Source organism: Dromiciops gliroides, chromosome 1 (assembly GCF_019393635.1).
Source record: "Dromiciops gliroides isolate mDroGli1 chromosome 1, mDroGli1.pri, whole genome shotgun sequence".
Classification (NCBI taxonomy): domain Eukaryota; kingdom Metazoa; phylum Chordata; class Mammalia; order Microbiotheria; family Microbiotheriidae; genus Dromiciops; species Dromiciops gliroides.
The window spans coordinates 73,900,006-73,917,599 of NC_057861.1; the positions used below are offsets into that span (position 1 = coordinate 73,900,006).

Here is a 17,594-nt window from a genome sequence, read left to right on the forward strand (position 1 = left end):
GACACTTGACACTAGCTCTGTGACCCTGGGCAAGTCACTTAACCCTAATTGCCCTGCAATATATATATATAATGTTAAAAAAAAAAGAAATAAATGGGAATTTGGGGAGAGAGTTTTGTAGAAGCCACAGGTGACACATGAAGGTTGGCAGATGACATAGAAAAAGTTTAGAAACTCAGAAAGGCATAAAATATATGTATAGTATTATATGATATCAACATATTTTATCTTCTAGTGCCATAATAATTCAGACTTCTTCTCTGGCATGAAGGGAGGGCTAAAACATTTATACAGATTTTCCAGATTGCAAGAGCACTGTGCCCCTCACCCCTACCATGTGGAGGGATCATTTTAAGTACATCAGGAGAAACTACCTTTTCATTAAAGATACTGACTTGTCATTAAAGCCTGGGTCACTGCTGCCTTCAGTTGAATTATTATGTAGAATTGAAAATTTTAGGTTGCTAACCCCCAGCAGAAAAGAGTATTCTGCTTCAAAGGGGGAGAAAGTTATTTCTCTTGGTTTATTTTGTTATTCCTGTTTGTTAACAGATCTGTTCTTTAATATATGTTTCTCATCCTTATTAATTTTTTTTTGGGTGAGGCAATTGGGGTTAAGTGACTTGCCTAGGGTCACACAGCTAGTAATTGTTAAGTGTCTGAGGCTGGATTTGAACTCAGGTCCTCCTGAATCCAGGGCCGGTGCTCCATCCACTGCGCCACCTAGCTGCCCCTGTTTCTCACCTTATTAAGAGCTAGTAAGACTAGGGACACGAAGCTCTAGCGAGATAAGTGGCCAAATTTATGATTTTCCCAGGGTTACCATGGTGGTTGTTATTGAGGATTACAAGTTATTGAGGATCTACAAAGATATATCTTATGAGGTTTTTGACTGCCACATCATCTTGTTACTGCATACTGAATTTGCAGCCCACTGTACCCTCTAGGTTCTTTTCATATAAACCATTGAATATTCAGCTCTTCTCCTTACTAATAATTTTGAAACTGATCTTTATGCTTGTTCTTATTGCATTTCATCTCCCCCTCTGGACCCATTATTGTCTTCCTCTTAACCTTGGGCAGCAATCCTAGACCTTTCATTTTTTTTTTTTGTCCTCTCAATCCCAACATAGCTCCAGAGGTACTTTTTGTTCTTCTTGGATTCTGTTCACCTGCCCTAACTCATTCTGGTCTTTAGTCCTCCTTGACATTTGCTTTATGTTTTGAGACTTTTTTCATGTGACCCCTGCCCCCCTTTGCTTACTCTACATTTTAGCCAGCATGGTCTACTTATTGCTTCCTGAACTGGGCAGTTATCTCCTACCTCTGTGCCTTTCAACAGACTGGCCTCCTGTGAGAAAATGGGCAGTTGTCTCCTCTCAATGAAGATATAACAGTCAATCATACTCCTCCTGACCTGTTTTTAGACAAAGGTCTCAGATCCCCTCCTCCCCCTCTGGCTAACAAAATCACATGGTTCAAGGAACCCTGGTCTCAATAAGGTCCACTACTGAGTTCTGTCCATATAAGGACGAACTGATTAAGGATGGGAAAACTGCATTCTGATTAGCTAGTTTTTGCACGTAGATTGTAACCTTTGAGTAATCAGACCAGTGATGAAAAAGGGTCCATTCATATTAGGAACTGGGATTTAAAACAGGGCCCTGGAGTCAGGAGTACCTGAGTTCAAATCTGGCCTCAGACACTTAACACTTACTAATGTGAAAATATTTTGATTGATTTGCCTAATTTGGGGGGCTAAAGCTGACTGGGGTACTTAATCTGGGACTGTTGATCCTTTGGCTATCTGACTGCTTTTAACTTAATGTGGGTCATTTATAAAGTTCCACCACACTGCTCCACTCCCAAATTGATTAAGCAAAATATTAAGAAGCCTCTTAACTAAATAATCAAAGCAGAGTTTATTTATGAGATACTATTTAAAATTAAGAATACAGGGAAATAAAATATACAACCTGACTGCATTGCGGTGAGTCTCTTTCCTCTGCATCTCTTTCCCACCTTCTGCGATTGGAACTTCTTTAATACAATAAAGGCCTTAGCTGCCTCTTGCCTCAGGGTATGTTACACTTGCTCAGCTACTTTCACTAACTCCACCTGTACCCTTTCACTTTGTAAATCCCCCTGCTTCTAACTTTCCATTCCTTACTGCCACTGCTGAACCCCTGTGTTTCTCTCTCACCGACCTTCTGTCTATCTGCTCCATCAGTCTACCCTTCGGCCTCTCTTTTCCCTACTCCTAGTCCTTCTTGTCTTCTCCTGCGTCTTTGTAGCCCTGTCTCTAGTCTGCCGCGCCCCAACCTTTCTAATCTCATCAGCAGCCGCTTGACCTCTTCTCCACCTCATCTTGTCCATTCGAACCCCTTCCTTGCTGTCTAACTCCCAGGTCTATATATACCTTTTCTTCTCTCCACTCAAATCTTGGGGCTTCCTGCGCCCCCACAGACCAAGCTAATACTCCAGCTAGGGCTGCGGCTGGTGGGGGGAAGGGGTGCACTCCAGCCTCACGTACCTTAGCACAGGCTATCCAGGATCTTTCAGATAGCTTCGCTCAGGTCGGAGGGAGCTGAGGGCTTTTTTCCCCTCCAGTTGTCTGACCTGGCGTCTTGTACAGCCCACAGGGCTTTTTGGCTCAGCTGAAGCAGAGGGGGAGGGGGCACCAGCCCCTCCCACACAGAAGAGACCCTGAGGGCCTAAGGCTTTCCAATCTCAGCCCAAAGGTAGGGTCCGCAAATCAAAATAAATTTCCACACTAGCTGTGTGACCCTGGGCAAGTCACTTAACCCCAATTGCCTCACTAAAAAAAAAAAAAAAAGCTAATTAGGGTGAAATGATTTGTCTAGGGTCACAAAGCTAGTAAATATCTAAGGTCAGATTTGAACTCAGGTCCTCCTAACTTCAGGATCTGTACCACCTAGCTCTCCCACCTATATAAGGCAATAAATTCAAAGAATATAGATCCCACCTAAGCCAAGCAGAGCACACTAGCTTCCACCTGGGTGTGGTCTGGTGCAGGACAGTGAGTCCAATCTGTCAGTAACAAAGGTGAAGGCTAAATTACAGCATTAGTAAAAAAAAAAGGGGGGGAGAGCTGAATCTCCCTATGATATTGGTCATTAAAAATTATTTCTCATACCTCCAAAGCTCCACATTAAAATGTATGTAATATAATTAAAATTGTAAAATATAAAAAATTTAACCTATAGTCATAAAATTCTAAATGTAAAATGATCAAACTCTAGTTGTAAAATAATTATAAATATTTTATGTGGGATAGTACATAAGAATGAAAAGAAGTGATTCAGTAATATTTTTTGTGTTTACTATGATCTGTAAGACTTCATATTAAATTTATTTGTCACAGAGGAAAAAAATATTTTTTTTGTTTTTGTTTGGTTTTTTTGGTGAGGCAATTTGGGGTTAAGTGACTTGCCTAGGGTCACACAGCTAGTAAGTGTCAAGTGTCTGAGGCTGGATTTGAACTCTGGTACTCCTGAATCCAGGGCCAGTGCTTTATCCACTGCACCACCCAGCTGCCCAGAAAAATATATTTGTAACATAATAGGGCAATTATTTACTGCTTCAGGTGCCATTAAAGAACACCTTGGACCATCACTGAGAACCACAAAGGAATTCTGAGAGGAGAGGAATCCCCATCCTAGTTGTTAGTTTCTTTCTTCTTCAAATGATCACATATGTACTTAATTTATTTATATATTATGGCCTACAGTGATATTATGCAACTCCCATCCATGCAGGTCAGCACTTCTGCAACTTACAGTCTCAGAAAGGTGCCTGGGGGCATTGAGAAGTTGTTGGTTTTTTTGTTTTTGGCATATCTACTTTTCTCTCTTTTTATACACATGATCTTGAATATGTATATGTTTATACATATGTAATACAAAAATAAATGGGGACTTTTGTTTTATTTTCTTTTGCTTCTGTGTCCATAGAGTATAACATAGCATCTTGTATATAATAGACACTTTGCAAATGCTTTTGGGATCAGATTGGATCATAAAACTAAAAACTCTTTTCTATTCCTTCTAGAATCTCAGATCATTTTGGTCTACCTATCCTTTCTTTTAACTCTTTGGAATCTCTTATCCCAAAGTCTAGGTTACATATTTGACTGTGCCTGGTATTCTCCTCCTTATCTATCATGAGCTCCACAATGGCATGATCAATGCTATTCTAGAGGTTGCTGTCCTCTCCACTTCACCAAACAATCCTCCCTTGTTCATTAAAATAGGATTTAAAAAAGGAATCACCTGGCCTCACTGCATGTCACATATGTCCCCTGCATGTGTATTCTTCCATATGAATTCCATAGGTGGGAAGGTATGGTCCAGGTTTACAATGGAAATGTTCTATTATGACTTTTCCACTCTGCTAGTTCATTAAATGTCTTCCCTTTAGACTACCTGATGTCCCACCAACTGTACTACTTTTGGACTTTTTTAGACTTCTCCATCCATCATACCTTCCTTCCTTGGGAAGTTTATCATTTGAAAACCTCATTATCCTGCAAGATTGACTCAGCCTTGGTACTTACATTTCATCAGTACACTCTGCCCCTCTGCACCCTTTGACTGGAGGGCAGAAACATGGGCTCTGGCACCTCCAATTAAGGAAGGAACTAAGCACAATCTTCACTCCACTTTTTAATAGTTGACTTCTCCCGGCTCTACTCACCTCTTTTTAGCTTCCTTTTGTATGTTGTCTTTCTCTTTTAGATTGTAAGCTTCTTGGGGCAAGGACTGTCTTTCTTTTTATATCCCTGGGACTTTTCATAGTGCCTGGCACATAGCAGATACTTAATAAATGTTTATTAACTATTGACTATTGATTCATGGTGTCATTACTTTGGCTAATGAAAGTAAAAACAATGGTGTTGGTTCATTATATAGATTTTTTGGCAGGAAGAGCTCAGAAAGTACCTTTAGCCAGATGCAGCTTTTCTGGGGGGACCCATGAGTCAGTGGAGAAGGGGGTGTTACTCCCCAGAGTCACAGTAACCTCTACTTTCTGGATTCAATAAGCGTTTATGAAGTGGCTACTCCATATCAGACACTGTGTAGGCATTGAAAATAAAAAGGCAGGGGCAACTAGGTGGCACAGCAGATAGAGCACTGGCCCTGGAGTCAGGAGGACCTGAATTCAAATCCGGCCTCAGACACGTGACACTTACTAGCTGTGTGACCCTGGGCAAGTCACTTAACCCCAATTGCCTCACCAAAGAAAAAGAAAAAAAAATACAAAGGCAGAAATTAAACGGTCCTGCCCTCAAGAAGTTTTTACATTCTATTAGGAGAGACAATATGTATACAGAAAATATAAGGGAGAGGCACTGGAGCTGTGTAGGAAGGTGCCAGAGAGGAACTTCCTCATGTGTGAGAAACATCCAGAAGGTGATTTAGGCTGAACTATAGAGTGAATAAAGGAGAATAATGTGTAATAAGACTGGAAAGGTAGGCAGGGTCCAGGCTGTAAAGGGCTTAAATACTAAACAGAGGAGTTTATATTTGATTCTACAAGTTATAGTGTGAATAAGTTTATTGGATTTATTGGAGTTTATTGAGTAGGTGAGTGGCATGGTTAGTATTACACTTGGGCAGACAGATGTGTAAAGGATGGACTAGAGTGGGGAGAGACATGAGGAAGAAAAATCCCTTAGGCGGTTGTTTCAATGATAGAGGTGAGATGTGGTGAGGGTGTTGGCTGTGTGACTAGAGGAAAAAAACATACAAAAGATGTTGTGGTGGTAGAAATGATAAGACATAAGAGCAGACTGGATATATGGGCTGAGTGTGAGGAGTTGAAGATGATATCAAAGTTACAAGTGTAGGTGACTGGAAGAGTTGTGGTGCTCTTCTGGCGAAAATGGGGAAGTTTGGAAAAGGGATAGGTTTGGGGGGAAAGATGAGTTCTTTTTTGGATATGCTAAGTTTGAGATGCTTCCAGGAAATCCAATTTAATTTGTCCAGTTGATGGTGTGGGATTGGAGCTCAAGACTAGAGATGAACATACACACCTGTAGGAGTCAGTCATCTATAATAGAGATGATAACTAAATCAATGGGAACTGTGAAGTCACCGAGAGAGAATTATTAGAGAGAGAAGAGGGCCCAGAATGGAGTCTTGGCATATCCCCACAGTTACTGGACATGATATTGATGATGATCATGCAAAGGAAAGGAGACAGGTATGGGAAAAACTCAAGCATTTATTAAGTACCTACTATGTGCTAGGTACTGTGCTAAGCAATTTACAAATGCTATCTCATTTGATACAACAATCCTGTGAGGCAGGTGCTATTATTGTTTTTTTGTTTCTTTTGCGGGGCAATGGGGGTTAAGTGACTTGCCCAGGGTCACACAGCTAGTAAGTGTCAAGTGTCTGAGGCCAGATTTGAACTCAGGTCCTCTTGACTCAAGGGCTGGTGCTCTGTCCACTGTGCCACCTAGCTGGCCCTGCAGGTGCTATTATTATCCTCATTTTGCAGTAGAAGAGAGTCAGGCGGGGGCAGCTAGGTGGCACAGTGGATAAAGCACTGGCCCTGGATTCAGAAGGGCCTGAGTTCAAATCCGCCCTCAACCACTTGACACTTACTAGCTGTGTGACCCTGGGTAAGTCACTTAATCCTTATTTCCCTGCCAAAAAAAAAAAAAACAAAAAAGAAGAAGAGAATGAGGCAGACAGAGCCAAATTACTTGCCCAAGGTCATATAACAAGTACATTTCAGAAGCTAGACTTGAATTCAGGTTTTCCTGACTCCAGGCACAGTACTCTATCCACTGGGCCACCTAGCTGCTTCAGGCAAAAGGAGATGGAGGAGAAAAAAATGTTGTAAAAACCCAGAGAGGAAAGAGTACCCAGGAGGTGAGGGTGCTCAATAGTGTTAAGTGCTGCAGAGGTCAAGAGAGGGTGAGTATTGAGAAATGGCCTTCATATTTGGCAATTAAGAGACTGTTGGTAATTTTTGAGAAAGCTGTTTCAACTGAGTGATAAAGTCAGAAGCCAGCCTGCAAAGAAATGAGGATCCAGGGCATCAGAAGAAAAGGCAATGAGAGTACCCAGCTTTTTCTAGAGGCTTGCCTCTGAATGTCAGGAGAGATACAATATAGTCAGAAGGGATGGCAAAGTCTAGTGAAAGTTTTGTTATTGTTGTTGTCTTTTAAAGACTAGGGAGACTTGGGCATATTTGTAGGCAGCAGGGAAGAAATATGGGGAGAAGCTGAAGATTAAAAAGACAGAAGGGGGCAGCTAGATGGCACAGTGGATAAAGCACCAGCCCTGGATTCAGGAGTATCTGAGTTCAAATCTGGCCTCGGACACTTGACACTTACTAGCTGTGTGACCTTGGGCAAGTCACTTAACCCCCATTGCCCCCCACACAAAAAAAAGACAGAAGGGATGAGAGTGAGTGAAATGTCCTTTAGAATATAGGAAGGGATGGGCGCAAGGGAACAAGAAGAGTCACCTCATTAGAGACTAAAATAAGGGAGAAAAGATTGAGAGATGAAGTCCAAAGACTGTGAGAGATGTAGAATAATAGAGAAGAGATAGCTCATGGCATATGGCCTCTTTACTCAGTAACAGATGAGGCCCTCAACTGTGCATGTGTTGGGAGGGGGAATGGTGGTGTAGAAGGCTTGATGAGATAAGAGAAGGTTTGGAACAGCCTTTATGGGAGATGGGATACAGAATCAACAATTATCAACAAATCAGGTCAAGAATTATCAGCTACGGGAGGTGGCTAGGTGGCACAGTAGATAAAGCACCGGCCCTGGATTCAGGAGTACCTGAGTTCAAATCCAGCCTCAGACACTTGACACTTACTAGCTGTGTGACCCTGGGCAAGTCACTTAACCCCCATTGCCCTGCAAAAAAAAAAGAATTATCAGCTACTCAAAGCTGGGGGGCTCCGCTTCTAGCAGATAGCTAGATAGTTGAAGTCTTTACCTTGCCTCTAGACTCTGTTGTGTATTCCAGCTTAGGTTCATGGATTTGCACATATGAATATCTTTTTTTTGACATTCAATGTTACTATATTTATCACTTTATTATAATCTGTTCCTTTTGCATAAAATATGTTCTCCCATAGCTACATTCCAGAGTCTCATCCCAGGTACCAGGCTAGGAAGCAATGCCTACTGTGATAATTAAAAAATAGAGAGACATAGATTTTGGGTAATTTGGTAATTTTTAATAAGGCCAGCAGTTTATTAGAGAAATATGTTTTTATTTTTTTTAATTTATTTTGGGGGGGGCATGGGACAATGAGGGTGAAGTGACTTGCCCAAGGTCACACAGCTAGTAAGTGTCAAGTGTCTGAGGCTGGATTTGAACTCAGGTCCTCCTGAATCCAGGGCTGGTGCTTTATCTACTGCACACCTAGCTTCCCCAAGGCCAGTAGTTTATTAATAAAAGGATGGTCATTTGGACATCTCTTTAAGACCAAAGACAATCATAATGGCAGGGCTCAGAGCTCATATACCCATGAAACAGTAGGTGGTCAATGGGGGCTGAGAGTTGACCCCTGCACAAAGAGATTATCTCCACCCAGATCACCCCCTGCCTTGGGCTGTCAATTCAAAGAATGTATTCCCTCTTCAATGGGGGTGTATGTGTGCAAATGACCCCCACCCCAGACAGAGAAGCCTTTAGCTATATAGACAAAAGTATCTGTCTCCACTCAAGCTTGAGAAAACAATTAATTTCCCTACCCTAGATTAAATTCCTTTCATGGTTGGGTAGGGTCTGACCAAAATGGAGGAGAGTCTATGAAATCTCATTATCAGTGATTGAGATTCAAGAAAAAACTGGATTGTCAGGACTTTGGAAGGAGGGAAAAACTCTGAATCCCCCCATTATTAATTATTAATAATTACTTTTCTCCCTAAGAATTCTGGGATTTCAAGTTTTTACTGATTCTCTAGTAAAGTATACAGAGACTTGGACTAGACCTTGTAAGATTTTGACATAAGCCCTCAGAAGCTTGGAACTGGGAGCAGGAAGCAAGGAAGAGGAGAAAAGAGAGACAAGGAGGAAGCAGAAATCTCATACAATGCTTTCTCTGCTCTCCCTAGGCTAGTTCATTGCTCAGTAAAAATACACTAGAAAGAGGTAACCCTCTGTCACACTTAGCAGTGATTGTGGGGGGAATGGGAGCAGAGCCAAGATGGAGAAGGGAAGGGTCACAACTGCCAACTTTCCCCTAAAACTTCTCCTACAAAATGACGACAAAAAATTCAAATTGAAATTTGAGTGAAAAAGCCAACACAAAGTGAGAGCTAGTTATTTTTCTAATGCAGGGCAACTTAAGAAGACAGAAAGAGAGGTCTGTGGATACTGGGGTGGGGGGCTGGCTAGGAGCTTTGTGTGGGATATGGTGGAAGTAGCACCAGCTGTGGGCCTACTAGGTAGCAGCTAAAATAGTAGCACTGAGGGCACAGGGTGTGCCCAATGTCCAGGGACAGTAAGAGGATTGACCACTTGGTCAGAAACACATTCCAGGGGATCTCTGTACAAGTACTAAGCACAGGATTAGGTACCATTTGACAGTTCCTTAGCCTATTACCTAATTCTAGGGTGCAATTTTGGGCAAAGAGGAAAGTTGGGCTCATGAGAGAGCAGGGGCTCTACCTAGAACACAGACCAGGAGAGCAGTGACCAGACCTTTCCCCAGATCATACCACACTGGAAACACTGAAAACCTACAGGCCTCCCAGATTGAGTTACAGAAGCACAGATCAGTCATTCTGTCCCCCAGACATGATCAGAGCCCAACTCTAACAAGGTTCAAACTCAGGAAATTTGTTGGAAAAATAACCAAACAACAAAAAAGAATCTGGCCACAAGAGTTTCCATGGTGACAGAGAAAGAAGTTCTCACACAAATTCAGAAGAAGACAGTGATTTGAAATCATCTTCAAGTAAAGCCTGAAAGAAAAAAAATGCAGACCAGATATAAGCTCAACACGAATTCCTAGCTGAATTTTAAAAAGAGCAAAAAATTATTTCAAAAATAAAATAAGAGTAATTGGAGAAAATTGGAAAAAAGAAATGAGAGTGATGCAAGAAAATTATAATAAGAGAATCCACATTTTGGTAAAAGGCACAAAAATATTGAAGAGAATAACTCTTTAAAAATTAGTTTTGTTAGGGGGCAGCTAGGTGGCACAGTGGATAAAGCACTGGCCCTGGATTCAGGAGGACCTGAGTTCAAATCCTGCCTCAGACACTTGACACTTACTAGCTGTGTGACCCTGGGAAAGTCATTTAACCCTCATTTACCCGAAAAAAAATAGTTTTGCAAAAATATTTATAGCAGCTCTTTTTGTGGTGGCTAAGAATTGGAAATCAAAGGAATGCCCATCAAATGGGGAATGACTAAATAAGCTGTGATATATGACGGTGATGGAATATTATTGTGCTATAAGAAATGACAAGCAGGATGATTTCAGAAAGGCCTGGAAAGGCTTGTATGAATTGATGTATAGTGAAGTGAGCAGAACCAGGAGAACATTGTACACAATGACAGAAATATTATTTGATAAAGAATTGTAAATGATTCAAATATTCTCAGCAATACAATGATCCAAGACAATCCCAAAGGACTAATGATAAAGCATACTATCCACCTCCAAAGAAAGAACTCAGATTGATTGAACACAGACTGCAGCATGCTGTTTTCCACTTTCTTTCATTTTTCTTTTATTCAAGTTTTCTTATACAAAATTACTAACATAGTAATGTTTTACATAATTGAACGTATGTAACCTACATCTGCTTACCGTCTCAGAGAGGGGAAAGAGGAGGGAAGGAAGGAGGATAGAATTTGGTACTCAAAACTTTAAATAAAAATGTTTATTATTATTTCTAAAATAGTATTGGTCAAATGGAAGCTAATGACTCCATGAGAAATCAAGAAATAATAAAACAAAGTCAAAAGACTGAAAAAATAGAAAGTGGTTCTACCCTACAGAGGGCTGTACAAAAATAATTTTTTTTAAAGAAAAAGGGTGTGGGCTGGGAGAAAGATGAATCCTCAGATGCTGAGAGTTCTCCTGCATTGCCTTGTATGGTTAATTATCTTTTCTGTGCACTAATTAGTCTTATCTCCTCCAAAGCTCTTTGAGAGCCAGGCCTATGTCTAATACTTAGAATTCCCTCACCATGTTTAGAAAGGTGCCCTACACATAGTCAGAACTCAATAAATATTGGACACACTCCCCACCTCAAGATTCTGGGTTCACATAGCCTCAACCTTCCATCTTGGGTACTCAGTTTTCTCTTTTTGGCTTGCTGCTCCCACCTGGAGGTTTCTCCAGGAAAATCTCCCATTATAGAAGTAGCAAGGCTCCCTGGGAGAGAGCTAGGAGGCAGCCAGTGCAGGCAAGTCAAACCACCACCATAACCTTGACCACCATCTCCCCTCAGTCACATAAATAGACTGTCCAGGACCCTAAGCCCAAGAGTGTTGGGAATAGCAATGCTTCCATCCTTGTGTCCCCAGCCATCATCCTGGGAAGCAGCCCCTGTGGAGATGTGTGCTAGTACCTGCTCCTGCATGTGCTACAGTCACATCTATTGAAAATACAGAAAAAAATTCTTACCACCAAAATCCTTGGAGCTGTCAAATGCTTCAGCATCAGAAACTGATATAATATTATCATTGGTAATGACATTAGAGGAGCTGCATGACCATCTGCTTTGCTGCTGCACCCTAAGGACCATGGGACTGTTCCATCTGAATCACTGCTGGAAACCTTTCATGTGTTTTGTCTCCCCCATTAGAATGGGGACTATTGAGAGTGGGGACTCTTGTTTTTCTTTTTGTATCCCTGGTACTTAGCAAAGTGTGCTGCAAATAGTAAGAGCTTCTTTCATTCATTCATTCATACTTCATGTGTAGGGTTCCATAAATTATTTGTAATAAGGTTTTCAGCTCCCCTAATAGGCAATTAAGGTAGGAAATGTAAATTGGTGGAGGAAGGAAGGGCTCAGAGAAAGCTCCTAACAAGTGGCAATTGAGCTGGTTGAGTCCCCAATAGTTTATGGGGATTTAATCAAAGCTATTTAAAAATTATTATTGAACTCAATTGAATTCAGTTGACCTACATTGCTGCATGGCTCTCCTTACTGACCTGCTTCCTCTCACTTTAATAAGCTCAAATCTAGGCTGTGTGGAAGTAGGGATGGAAGAGGCTGAATCTGCATCCCTTTTCAGGGGCTTTGCTAGACAGTGACAGCAGGTCAGGAGCAGTGGGCCCAGGTGGCCAACCCTAGTTCAGGGCACAGACTCATCCCTACCAGATCTCTGCTGACCATGACCCTAGAACTGTTAGACTGAGATCTTATCTGAAGGACTGTGGCTGGAGCAGAGACGTTGGAGTTTGGAAACTTAGAGAAACAGGAAGGATTCAGTGTTGTCATATCTCTTTCAACCAGCAAAAAGGGGGTCATCATACAGAAGATACAGACATTTTTAGGGGACCAGTGGTTCAAGTCACTCCTGTTCACATAAAAGACACAGACCTATTCTAAGGTGATTTGTGACCAGGGTTGTTCCTTTAGACATACATCTCAAAGGTCTGTCACAGAATCATAAACTCATAGAACTGGTGTTGTTTGGGATGTCAGAGGACACAAAATATAACTCCTCCATGATGCATGAATCCCAACCTTAACATCAATAGCATGTGACCATCCAGCCTTTACTTGAAGACTTTCAGTGATGGAGAACTCATTACCCACTTAGGTTACTCTGTTGAATTTAAACACCTCTAGTTACTTAAGAACATAGATTTATAGCTAGAAGCATTCTCAGGCAGCTAGGTGGCACAGTGTATAAAGTGCTAGGTATGGAGTTGTGAAAACCTGAATTTAAATCTGGCTTCAGACACTTACTTGCTGTGTGACCATGGGCAGCTCATTCAACTTTCTTTACCTCAGTTTCCTCATCTGTAAAATGAGCTGCAGAAGGAAATGGCAAATCACTCCAGTAGCTTTGCCAAGAAAATCTCAAATGGGGTCATGAAGAGTCAGACATGACTAAAATGACTCAAAAAAACAACAAAGAAGAGTTCTCAGAACCCGTTTAGCTCGACTCCCTAAATTTATATATGAGTAAACCAAGGCCAAGAGAGGTTAAGTTATTTGCCCATGGTAAGATAGGTTATGAGTGACAGAAGCAGCGATCAAACCCAGGTCTCTGACTCTAAATCCAACATTCTTTCCACAATCCCATACTGGTATATGCGAGTGGGTCCATTCCAATATGCACACAAGATACAGACTTATGTCCTAAGGGATACATTTCTATTCCTATGGCTGGGGATGCCTCCTTTCACATAGAAGACCCAAATCTGTCTCAAGGGCATATATGACTGAGATCAGCCCTCAGGGTAGAATAGTGGGAAGAACATTGGCCCTAAATCTTTTAGGAGATGAGGCAAAACCATTCTTTTGCCGGTTACTAACTGCATGACCAAAGCATCTAACCTCTCTGAATCTCAGTTTTCTCATCTATTGCACAGAAATAATACTTCACTGCTTACCTCACATGGTTGTTGTGATAAAAATGTTTCTGTAGGGGCAACTAGGTGGCACAGTGGATAAAGCACCATCCCTGGATTCAGGAGGACCTGAGTTCAAATCCAGCTTCAGCCACTTGACACTTACTAGCTGTGTGACCCTGGGCAAGTCACTTAACCCTCATTGCCCCGCAAAAACAAACAAGATTTTGGGGAAAAGATGAGGTTTTTTTGGTTGTTTTTTTTGGAAGGTCTGTGCTAGGAGAAGTTTTTGTAAATGTTAAAGCTCTCTTTAGACGGAAGATATTATTTAGGACCCAGACACCCCCCATGAGAATTTAGGGCCAGAATCAACTCCTAGCACAGACCTTCCACAGAATCATAAAATTAGAGTTGGAAAGCATCTGAGAGGTCACTTAATCCAAACTTCCAACAAAGCATGAATCCCATCTATGTCTTTGAGAAATGATCATCCAGTCTTTTGGGGCAGTTTGGTGGTACAGCAGATAGAGGGCTGAGCTTCAAATCAGGAAGGTCATCTTTGTGAATTAAAATCCGGCCTCAGACACTTACTAGCTGTATGACTCTTGGCAGGTTACTCAACCCTGTTTGCCTCAGTTCCCTCTTCCAAGGCAATCCACTCTATTTTGGATAGCCACAATTGTTAGCATCATAGCATCATAAATTTAGAGTTGAAAGGAGCCTTAACAGTCACCCAGTCCAAAAACCTTATTTTATAGATGAGAAAACAGAGGCGCCATGAGGTCAAATGACTTTCCCAAAGATACAGAGTGGTAGAGTTGGGATTCAAACTGAGATCCTTTGACTCCCAAGCTTTGTGTTCTTTCCAAAAGACACCACTGACTAAGCTCTGAATTTAGGAATCTCTTCAAACACTTGAAAAAAGATCTTCATGAACATTTCACTATACAAATAACAGAAAAGAGTATTGTATATGAAATCAGGAACTTCTGCCTTTTTCCATATATTTTTATTAATTAATTGATTGATTGATTGATTGATTGATTGCAGGGCAATGGGGGTTAAGTGACTTGCCCAGGGTCACACAGCCAGTAAGTGTCAAGTGTCTGAGGCTGGATTTGAACTCAGATCCTCCTGAATCCAAGGCCAGTGCTTTATCCACTGCTCCACCTAGCTGCCCCCCTTTTTCCATATATTTTTAAAAATTTAATACAACAGATACAAAATTTTCCTGTTTGTAGCCTCTTCTAAATATATTTTTGTTTTCTTTTGTGTATTTTACATGTTTTATTGATAACTTTCCTTCTTTCTTTCACATTTATTGACTCAAAAATTGTCCAAGAATTTGATTATGTGTATTGCTGTCAATCATATAACTATCAACATGTAGAAGCATGGAAAAACCAGCCTATTATATGGTCAGATTTACTGTATATACAAAAAATAGCAGGCTCTGAGCAGCAGTTCAGTAACCTTATGGAGGTTTTACTTATATAGGCAGAATGGGCATAATGGAATTTTATGGAAAGCAGTAGGAGAATGTCTACCTGAGATAAAATAGTAAACTAGTCAGTAAACATCAGAATTTGCTGGGATTTGCAAACCTACCATTAACATCTGAGCTATATCATGTCAATTTGATTCTTCAGTCTCTAGCTAGTTATTGACTCATTTGTCTTACGTAAGTAGTGATTAGAAAAGTAAAAAATTCTCTTATCACACTATCAATAGCCATTAAACCGAAACACTTTTGATATTCCAATAACTTATCTTAGGTCATGGCTTTGTCTGATACTCTTCCAAGATGGTGATGGAATCACAGTCCAAACAACCTGGATCCCAGTCTAGGTCTCTGCCCAAAGATATTCACATTCTCAAGTGGGAACTAAATCTTTCCCCTTTTCCCACAATATACTGAATGGTTCTAGGTGTGGGGTAGAGCTAGAAGTTCTACTTCATAGCCCAGTGCTCAGACTTCTGCTCTCTTCTGTTCAAGGCCCTCTACACTGTTGTCAGTGAACAGCATCTGCATCACCTGTCCCTGATCCTTAATCAGACTACAATGTAGTTGGGGCCAGACTGGCGGGGGTGGGGGTGGGGGGGGTCTGTGTGTGTACAGCTGGTCATTTATGATGGGAAGTCTTCAGAAAAAAAGGAAGCCTTAGCTCAAAGCTTGTGATAAGGCTGGTGAGTTAATCACACTAGATAAATCCAAAGTTAATGATAACCCTGAGGTTATCATTAGATTATCAAAAAAGAGCCATACCCATCAGCAAACAACTTCTTGGTGCAACAATGAAATGAACAATGGTCTAGGGGTCCAGGAGACCTGAATTCCAGTCCTGATTCCTCCAATGCTTGGTGTGACTTTAGGTAGATCACTTCCATTTCTTTGCTGCTCAGTTTCTTTCTTTGCCCACCAAACATACTCACATTCCTTGGGGGGGGGTCTCTCTCTCTCTCTCTCTCTTTTTGGTGAAGCATTTGGGGTTAAGTGACTTGCCCAGGGTCACACAGCTAGTAAGTGTCAAGTGTCTTAGGCCGGATTTGAACTCAGGTCCTCCTGAATCCAGGGGCGGTGCTCTATCTACTGTGCCACCTACTTGCTCCGGGTTGGGGGGGGGGGAGTCTCTCTTGATAATTTCTAGACTCTCCAAATATCTACTATGAGGAAAATATGCATTAGTCAAAAATCAAGCTTGGCTGAGATTGGGAGAATGATTTGCAAGAAGATGTAAATATGCTGTGTGACATTGGAAAAATCACTTAACTTCTTTGAAATTATGGAAACAACCATCAAAGCTGAGGTCCTAGGGGAGACAAGGAAAGAGATTCCTCTTGAAGTTGGGTTAAGAGAGGAAAGAGTTAATTTGCAGAGATGGGGACTCTAGCCTCAGCACCATCAGTAGATTTCTATTTTAGCTTCTGCTTCTAGAATATCAGGGCAATTTCCCCTCACAATCTCTTGGAGGATGGTGTCTAAGCTTTTGTTTTGGTCATGATTTTCAGGTAGTCCAATGATTTTCAAATTATCTCTCCTGGGCAATGTGAAATATCTACTTGGAAAAAAGATGACCTGGAAAACCATCAGTAAATGATTATTAAAGTCAGGACAGCAAAGGTCCAGTGATTGGGAAAGCAGCACAGGTTGCATAAGTTTAGGGCTGAGACCTCATTTTCTCACTCCTTTGCCAAAGTGGAGAACCATAGTTCCATAGCCCTGGGCATTAGTAAGCCAGTCAGTCAGTCCATCAATAAGCATTTAGTAAGTGCTCATTATGTACCAGGAACTGTGCTAAGAGCTGGGGATCAGAAGAAAGGCAGCACTGCATTTATGACATCAGGCTGGGCTGACTTGTTGGCAAGTTTTGCTGGTGGCCTCTCCTTTCCCCTTCATTCTGTTCTCATTTGTTTTTTATTCTTTGCTATGATAGCCAGCTCATTGGATAGGGGAGAGCAGAGAGAAACATTTACAATCCCAGGTGATAAAAAAAACACAAGACATCCTCAAAATTACACATATAGAAGTGGAGAAATATCTCCTCTCTGAGTTCATGTGGTAGGTAACTGCTGCCAAAATACATTTACCACAATGCAGAAATTAGCTTTTATTATTATGCTCAAGCATAGGTTCAGGCCTCAAAGAAAATCTGAACGCCCATTAGGATTTTCACAAGTCCTCTCATGGGCAAAATTATGTCAGAGTGACAAAAATAATTCTTTCACATATTGAATCTTGTACTTTCTTAGGCTATAAAAGTTAAAGAGAAGCTAGAGCCATAATCAAATATTTCCTTCAATATCATAAATATTGAACAAATTTAAACAGCAAACAAATTCTACAGGTAAACTAAGTCAGGTTACAGATTAAGCTACATTTAGAGGTTTTACAAATAGGATGACTGAAGGGGAATATTTACATGTCACCAAGATAACCAAGAAGACTCAGCGTCTGGGAAATCCTTCCTGTAAGTTGGTTAGGGGAGCTAACAAATAAATAAATTGCTTTGGCTCCCCTTTGGCTTCTATCTTCAGAATGTCAAACAGTCCTC

General features: G+C 41.1%; 1 long non-coding RNA gene across 1 annotated transcript in view; it reads right to left on the bottom strand.

Annotated features, from left to right (window-relative positions):
• LOC122749400 overlaps nt 1–17,594 on the bottom strand; it is a 50,744-nt gene that overhangs the window by 444 nt on the left and 32,706 nt on the right. The gene's annotated exons all lie outside the window — the stretch shown is intronic.